This window comes from Melitaea cinxia, chromosome 14 (assembly GCF_905220565.1).
Source record: "Melitaea cinxia chromosome 14, ilMelCinx1.1, whole genome shotgun sequence".
Classification (NCBI taxonomy): domain Eukaryota; kingdom Metazoa; phylum Arthropoda; class Insecta; order Lepidoptera; family Nymphalidae; genus Melitaea; species Melitaea cinxia.
Window position 1 is genome coordinate 3,823,499 of NC_059407.1, and position 9,566 is coordinate 3,833,064.

General features: G+C 30.3%; 2 long non-coding RNA genes across 2 annotated transcripts; both read left to right on the top strand.

Annotated features, from left to right (window-relative positions):
* The first annotated feature begins 4,935 nt into the window (after positions 1 to 4,935).
* Positions 4,936 to 5,976, top strand: LOC123659683. The gene is made up of 4 exons (XR_006744060.1): positions 4,936 to 5,064; positions 5,150 to 5,358; positions 5,453 to 5,660; positions 5,843 to 5,976. It is a non-coding gene; the product is annotated as an uncharacterized LOC123659683 (long non-coding RNA).
* Positions 5,977 to 6,064: 88 nt separating this feature from the next.
* On the top strand, positions 6,065 to 7,030 carry LOC123659684. Its single transcript, XR_006744061.1, has 3 exons — positions 6,065 to 6,144; positions 6,364 to 6,627; positions 6,784 to 7,030. It is a non-coding gene; the product is annotated as an uncharacterized LOC123659684 (long non-coding RNA).
* Positions 7,031 to 9,566: the final 2,536 nt, after the last annotated feature.

The window sequence follows — 9,566 nt, forward strand, 5'->3', positions numbered from 1 at the left end:
CAAGGATAGACTGATGTAAAATATAATCAAGTATGGTAAGGCATACTGGATCAGGACCAGGTCCGGTCCAAACAAGGATAGACTGATGTAAAATATAACCAAGTATGGTAAGGCATACTTCATCAGGACTAGGTCCGGTCCAGACAAGGGTAGCCTGATGTAAAATATAACCAAGTATGGTAAAGCATACTGCATCAGGACCTGGTCTAGATCAAATAAGAACAGCCTAGGTAGTAAAGAATATAGCCACTCTCTCTCTTCCCGTGGGTATCGTAAGAGGCGACTAAGGGATAACACAGTTCCACTACCACCTTGGAACTTAAGAAGCCGACCGATGGCGGGATAACCATCTAACGGCTTTGAAACACACAGGCCGAAGATGGGCAGCAGCGTCTTAGGTGCGACAAAGCCAGCCCTGCGGTCACCAACCTGCCTGCCCAGCGTGGTGACTATGGACAAAACACACGAGTTTACGCCATTTTTAGCGTGAACTTATGGAGGCTTATGTCCAGCAGTGGATCTGTGATCGGCTGAAATGATGATGATGATTTAAGTTGTATTTGCATCAAATCAGATTAATCTGGTGTTAATTTTTTTCAACTGAACTCAGCTAGCATAAAATTTATTTGTCAACAATGGAATAAATAACAATTTAATTCAATTCAAGATATTTTTGACCAAAAATTTTAATGAATCTAATCGTTTAATATTATTAGTCTAGTAAATACCATATAGCTGAGTACATAATAATAACTATTATAATCGTAATCTTCCATCCGCTTATATTTATATATTTAAGTATATCTAAATTTATTATATTTTTATATAAGTATTTATTTAATAAAATTTTACTGGGCTCGTAACTTCGACGGCGTGGGATTTTAAAAAAAAATTGTTCAATTCGTAGTTATTCGTATTTAGGACATGGCCAAAAAAGTACATCCCACGTACACATACATATAAATATTTACTAAGTATTAAAAAAAAAAGATGAATTATGACGTAGTTTTTAACCTCTCTGAACTTGTCAGTTTTTATTTCAAAAAAATAAGCAATACAAGATGAATTCGTCAACTTCCGCCATTCTGTGCGAAAAGATTAAATTTATTTAAAATAATGGACGTTCCTCACTCTTGCGTATTACTAATGTAGACACGTTTTTTGATAACAAATGCTTTTATTAGGATCATTTTATTAATATCGAAACTGTCTTTATTGATATTTTTTCATCCAATAAATGAAAAAATAAACAATGTATTAAAATAACAATATTAATATGAGTATTATTTAATTTTACTCCCACATTCTTCATAATACATAAAATGAAATGTGTTTAGGTGCTTGATACTGTGTCAAGTGTCATAGTCACCGGCAATGTTGCGAGTACGATATTGTTTAATTAATAATTATTGTTATTTGATTGGAATGCCGTTCGTTTCTTCGCTACGCTTGCGTTCGTTGTACCTACTGTGTTTGTTTTTGCGATTATTCACTAATATTATGGACCCGTGCTTTTGCCTATGTTTTATTTGACACTGAACATAATAGTGATTCTGTTCTGGAAGCTATTTTAGGCTATTATTGTTATTCCCTTTTAGCAAACAGTACGTCTACCATGAGTTTCCAGAGACGATACACGTTAGCGAGTGTAGTAGAAAATTTGTATGGCAAGTTGAGCAGCGCCTCTACCGGATACTATCATTACTATATTTGGTACCATAAGTTTTCTCAGGACAGTTAAGTTAACTACACTCGTAAATGTCATTCTAGAGCGCCGATATTTTCATACAATTCGCTACCATGAGTAACATATTTGACAGATGTCACCCTGTTTAACGTTACTATTATAGTTGCGTCACTCACTTGAAAAAATCGTGCGAGAAGTTTATAATTATTAGGTTTATATACTATTTAATTGCATTATATTTGGTAGAACATAGCCCCGTTCCTACAATTTACGATATAATAATATTATTTTCTATATTCAATTTACGAAATAATATAATAATATAAAACAAATTATACAATTTATTTATAAAATTATGATCACGATTTACGTTAATAAAGAAAGAGATAAATAACCATAACACTTAAATAAACACTTACTTTTTCATATAATCCACCATAAGTTCGAACTGGGAAGCATTAGTTCTCATTTTTTATATTTTGTTGTTTTAGAATTATTGTATAACAATTAAACAATATGATTGTTTCACAAGTGTTTGACAACAACTTAAGTTAGAAATTTAAACTGACGGAATAAATTGAAAAAATTTAGAAGTTCTTGAGCTCGCACGAATACACTGTAATATACTGCTTTGCATTTTTGTCGGATTATTTTAAATTTCGTTTAGACCTCACTTCATTCGAAAGTCATCATGTTTACTCTTTCTTTTTTCTATACGGAAGAAAGAGATAAAGATATTAGTAACTAATACCAATATAACGGATTTAAAACTATAAGTCTTATCGAGTGCTCGATAGACTCTATAGTGAAATTTAGAAATACTCATAATAGGTATGGTATAGATAACTATTCCTGTTGCGTTTCTACGTTTACTACTGTAGTTATGTCATGTGCGCTTGTAACAAAAACTCATGGTAGACGTACAGAACTGTTGGTTGTTGTTGTCATGTAATGACTGTAGTCTGGTAAATTGGTTGGACAAGGCACTAAAACAATATTCAAGCTCCAGTAGGATTTTTAGACCACGTACTTATAGCAATTCAAGAAAATTAAAAATTAAATAAATATTGGTAATACTTCACATAATCGGCCTCAAATTTATGGGGTCCTGGGGGGAGAGGGGGTGAAGGGAGGGAGGAGGGTGGGTTTTTTTACCCCCTCGTAGTGTGCTTTTCGCGTAAACCCTTTGGTTACGAAGATATCGTGTTTGAAGTTTTGAGGTTAACTTTACGTGATTCAGAGATATTACAATACCTTAGAGCTTCGCGTCTGACTCCACCTTAACTCCGGTGCTGCGGGAAGTGCACTCATATGCTCCATTCACCAACTTTATTTTCGAACAAATTTACGTAAAAACGATCTCGATTGCAAGATCAACAAACGATACGAACTAACGTTTAACGACTGACAAATAGACAAAAAAAAAAAAATTTCGTTAAAAAAAATCCTAACTTATTTAACTTCAAAGTTACACCGTTTATCGACATAATTTCATTACAAATAAAAAAAAATAACCCTAACCTATCTAACTTTAAAAGTTTAAAATTACACCGTTTATCGACATAATTTCGTTACAAATAAAAAAAAAAAATAACCCTAACCCGGTTTACGCGAAAAGCACACTACGGGGGGGTAAAAAACCCACCCTCCCCACTACCCTTTACCCCCTGACCTCCATTTCACCCCATAAATTAGAGGCCGTTTAAGTAAAATATGACCTAAATATTAATTTTTACTCTTTTTTTTTATTTTGTTTCCTTTCCCTTTGCAATAAAAGGGATACGACCGATGAGTAGGTGGCCTTTACCTTGTTTAAATGCCTATTATTAACTATAACAGTTTACTGTAGTCTATAATAATTCGAAACTGTTCACTGTTTGAAAGCGCCTAGTTTTTTAAATCATAACCTATATTCTTACATGTTAACGTTTATTCTATTGTAATGACAAGTTCTGTGAGTTTGATGATTATAAAATTTTAATGTGCCTATTATCACGAGTTTAAAACACCAAACGTCATCGATTACACTAAGTTCGAACGCCCATACAAAAATGGGCCATGTCATATAAAAGTAGCCTAAGTTACTTCCTTGTTACATCAACTATCTGCCTTTGAAAGTCCCGTCAAAATCTGTCCAGCCGTTTCAGAGATTAGATAATACCAAATTCGATTTTAAATAATAATCAGAAGAAATTTCCATCGATTTAATGAAATATTTTTAGATTAAAAATATTAATTATTTATTCGTTTATTACTTGTTTTGTTACTTTAACCAATAATTTTACTTGTTTCATTTGCATACCCAATTTCGTACCTAATTTGTTAACTCAGAATACAGAAAAAAACTGTGTGTTTGTTCTGTATTCTAAATTTGTTAGATAAATAAGTAGGTAGGTATGTGATTTTCCAAGTATTTTTGCTCCATAACTCTTGATATAAACCCTGCCTGATTAGCCTGATTTAGACCTAGCTACATATATACTAATCTGTTATTTAGACTTTATTAAATTTCACTAACGCGTGCATAGTTAAATTTTAAGATAGCCGTCAAAAAATAAATAAATCAATGAACAGAGTTATTTTTCTTTACTCTTGATTTGAAATTCAATTCCAAGATTTCGACTTAATTAGATACTATTTTTATTTCCGTTTTTCATTAAATTTATAGAAACAATAATTACATGACGTAAAGTTATTTTTATCATAATTATGATCAATTTATTCATTTATTGTATTACAAGATTTACAAGCACAATTTGATAGTCTTTAGTTGTTTGTTAATTTGTTATTCATAGGTCACTTCACTTCCAGTCAATTGAGTATATTATATATAAAAAACTGCCTTTAATTTCTATTAAATAACATGAATATAATAACGAATATAACATAATATAATCTTGTATTGAATTATATACAATAAATAAAAATTAACGAAAATATTAATATAAATACAACATATTAAGGAACGAAATAATAAGCGACAACGCGTGACGTCACGAAGCAACATGTCGAATCTTGTTCACAGTGTTCTTCGTTAAGACGCACATCACTCACATCAGTGTTTCAGTGTATTAATCTTTGTGTCTAATATAGTGTAATATATCTAATATAGTGTAATATATCTAATATAGTATATATCAGTGTATAATTATATTTTTATATAACTTAAAAGTTATTTGTTAAATAAGTTCAATACAAAAACTGAACCATAATAATTTTGTGTTAAACAAAAAAAAGTGTACTATAAACTTCTCTCTAGACGTTCACTCGGTGTGTATTGTGTACAAAATACGAACTTGTGGACTAATTTAGCTAGATAAAAATTTGTGTTGTGTGTAAAGCTTCGTTTTTATGTTTAATTACGTAAAACATTTAAGGTTAGTAAAAATCATTGAAAAACTACATTACAATTCTTTACTATTTTTAAAATAATTTTATATTTCAATAATCTGTTTTTTTCAGATGGCTTTTATGTATGCATTAGTTTTATTTTTAAATGATTCGTCCAATAAAGAAATTGATATATTGAATATCGTGGTACCGGGTGTAAATAGCCTGAATCATTGTTATAAAGTACTAAGTATTGTAAATTATTACAAACGATAGTTAAACATTGTGAAGGGTCTGACCGACATGGCCAACGTTTTATGTTCAAATAAGTGGCACAGCAGGTAAATTATTATTTAAATTATAGATTTTTAAGAATTGCTATTTCATTGTCATAATAATAAGAAAGTAATTCATAATTACAATTAATATTATCAGAAACAATGGAAGAGGCAGAGGAAAAATTAATAAGATTAAAAAGAACCCCTATTCTTCTCTACCAATAATGAGTAGTCTGCTAAAGCAAAAGCGGCTGCTGTTGAAAAAACTTTCAAATTAAAAGCATTAGCAAAGGATTGATTAAAAATAGATAATATATTTAGCCAAATAGCTTTAGAGTTAACTGACGAACCCACTGAAATTGCAGGTAATATTTATTATTTAAAATGTAAATATTGTTGATTAATTTCTAATAATTTTTTTACTAATGTTTTTTTTTTACAAGGCATATATATTAATTGATATAAATTTATTTTTAATCGTTAATTTTTATACTATCAATTAAGTTATAATACTGAAATTTTATTTCAAATTTTTTCATTCCACTAGAACCCAAGAAATAAAAGCCATAAAAATGTAATCAAAAAATTGTGAAGAAACAAGCCTAAAAACATAGTCTCGAATGGTCATCTACATCAATAGTGTCTTCGATATCTTCATCACCACCGTCATTGTTATGTAAACCTACGAAAATAAATAATGAAACTAAAAAAAACGAATTAATGACAGTACTAACTACATAGTTGGCTCAAAAAAAAGGAAAAAAATTAGTCATCATAAATCTCAAACAGAAGCTGAAATGAATATATTAGCAGCTAGATCATCATCAACAAAAAATACTGTATCCAGTGGTAAGAAAAAAATATATATTGTTTTTAATTTATTAGGATATCTATACTTATTATAATTATTTACAAAATCATAATATAGATTCCATTCTGAAATTGTGGAGTGTTGTAATCGTGATAATATTTATCTATCAATATTTATATTTACATCAGTGTCACAATTTTGAAATTTAAATCATTGTGTTAGTTAAAAAAAAATAATATATAATTTATTTTCAACAGATTCTTTGCTGGAATGTATCAAACATAATTATAACAGTCTATCAAAACAATTAGCAAATTTAAAAGGCCATATCTGCTGACGTTCCCAAATCCTATCTGAAATAAAAAAAATAACAGTACTCAGCTGTTAGATTTCAGTTTATTAACAGATCCTGAAGGAAATCCAGTGGTCCAAAAATTAGAATTTCCGCTATCAACAATGGAAGATATTATTTTGATAAATTCAATGAAAAATTAAAAGGCCAAAAATATAAAAATAAAATGGTAAGTTTTTAATAAACTATATTCTCATATACAAATATATGAAAGATCTAATATAGTTGCTCTATCTGACAATATTGAAATTGTCATATTTGATAAAATGCTAATCATAATAATTAATTAATCATACAAATAATTGTAACAAATTTTCTTTTCCAGAATAAACGTATATACTTTTCTCTCGATGGAAAAAATACTTTTACCCGTAATATGGGAAATATTACTCGTGTTTATATATCAAGAGATGTCATATGTAGCAGTTAGAGCAACTTCAAAAAAAGTTTTCAAAGATACGACTTTTTCACTTCTATAAAAAGTATGTTAATCATTATATAGTGCAGGAGGATTACTATCATTGATACCTAATTAATTATTTCTTAATTATATGTTATTATTTTATACCTAATTTTTATACCTAATTTTTAAAATCTTTTTCTTTTTCCTGTGTAAAATATTTTGCCAAGCAAACAAAAAGAAAAATTAATTCATAATATTTAATAACAATCATTATTATTATTATTAACTATAACATAAAAATAATTGATATTGATATTTAAAACAAAAATAAATAATACATTTGAAAAAATAAATCGAAATAATTTTTTTTTTCAATCGGATAAGTTTTATTTCTGTTTAAGTGCACAATAAAGTGTATTGTTATGTTATGTTAACTTAAATATATATAATATGTTATTTTAAATATACATAGTATGTTAAGTAATATAATATCATTTCTTTTTTTTTTTTTTTTGACGTGACGTCTAATAAATCGATTAACGCCGGCTTCGTTACGCTCATATGTATGCTTGTGCCGCATCTATCTGATCGGCCTATGCATCCGAGGAGATGTTTTGTTATGACGGTTGTCACGTTTAACTATCGTCTGTTAACCAACTTTGCAGACAACCAAGTTTTTTAATAAACAATTTTGTCAAGACTGTACATTCGTGTTTTATTTAAAAGGACCGCACTTTTTTTTTTTTTGATATCGCAGGGTAACCCATTTACGGGTGATATCCAAGATGCCCGGGTAGGCATTCCTAGACCGTATGTCGGCTTAGCATTTGGGGGTGCACTACCGACCAAAACCCCTGCGGGAGCCTTCAGCCGCTTTAATTGGAGGGTCCCGGATCTGCAGGCAACAGGATCCCTCCAGCGACAGGCTGGCCTCGGCGAAAAGACCAGACTTCTCCATGGGACTGTCCGGCTCACCTCTGAACAATCCCGACGACGCCATGTCTAGCAGGACCGGGTTCCCATCCCGGCCCGACATGGGCACAGGGGCGTTACTGGAAACGCATTAAGTAGCGCCTCGTACGCACCCCCGTTCGTCGCCTGCGGACGGAGGCCTCGTCGGCGGCCCCCTCTCTCATCCGCTCGTCGTTCTCCTTCTGGGACATTACTGTCTCGCAGAAGGAGACCATCGCCTTCCAGGACTCGTCGTCGCCGAGCATCGCGGTAAAAAGACCGCACTGGGCATACTCGATTTGAATCAAGCAACCAAGGACCGGACCGTGCATGCCTGATCAGGACTAGATAAGGCATGTAACGCAGATGATGTATCTGGACCTGACCAGGGAAACCTGATCAGGTCCAGATCAGGTATGACCTGAGATCAGGAAAACCTGATCAGGTCCAGATCAGGTTTTCCTGATCAGGTCCAGGTACATCATCTGCGTTACATGCCTTATCTAGTCCTGATCAGGCATGCACGGTCCGGTCCTGACTAGGAAGACGAAAAAATTTCTACTCGGGTCCAGGCACCTACTATATAATTAGATAATAAAACAAAATTTTGTTTAGTTTATGTAGTCTCATACAGTTTATTTATTTTAAAAATAAAAACAATTGCAAGTTCTAAAAAAGAAAACCACGAATCCTTAAGAACCTAAATACAAAATGAATATCTAGAAGCACATATAATACGCGAAACATAAATTTTGTTTGATATATAGGCGCATATGTTATTTTATTTCTTATATGTATAACATAAGTACTTAAATATTATTTTATGAATTTCAACAATAATGAATTTGTAAAGTATCAATATTATTTTATGCTGCTATTAGTATTACTATTTTATTTCCTCAATAAATGGTTTTATTAACGTAAACAATATGTAATAATTTTTATTTATATTTTAATTTTAAATTAATCAATTAAGTCCTATATTTTTAACGTTTAAATTATTTAAATTAACGACTTCCAGGATATTAGGAAGTATCAAAAATAAAATAACAGCAACAATAATAAGTTGGTAAAATAACATCAGATGTCTCTAGTTTTAAAAATCTCAATTGAAATCAATTGTACAGTACAATAAGAAAGCTACATAGTAAATTTACTAAACATTTTTATGATCAATTATTGATTAAAATTACAAAACTGTATAGTAAAATTACCAATCAAATTTTCTGTAACTGCTTGGTAAATTTCCGAAAATATTTTGTAATTTTATCAAACTCAATTCAAGTTAATTAAGTAGTATAGTTACAAAACAGCATAGTAAATTTACTAAACATTTTTATGATCAATTATTGATTAAAATTACAAAATTGTATAGTAAAATTACTAATCAAATTTTCTGTAACTGCTTGGCAAATTTCCAAAAATATTTTGTAATTTTATCAAACCCAATTCAAATGAATTGGTTGGTGTAGTTACGAAACTGCGTAGTAAATTTACTAAACATTTTTATGATCAATTATTGAATAAAATTACAAAACTGTATAGTAAAATTACTAATCAAATTTTCTGTAACCGCTTGGTAAATCTCCAAAAATATTTTGCAATTTTATCAAACTCAATTCAAGTGAATTAAGTAGTATAGTTACAAAACAGCATAGTAAATTTACTAAGCATTTTCATGATACATTCTTGAGTAAAATTACAAAACTGTATGATAAAATTACTATTTAAATCTTCTGGAACTGCTTGGTAAA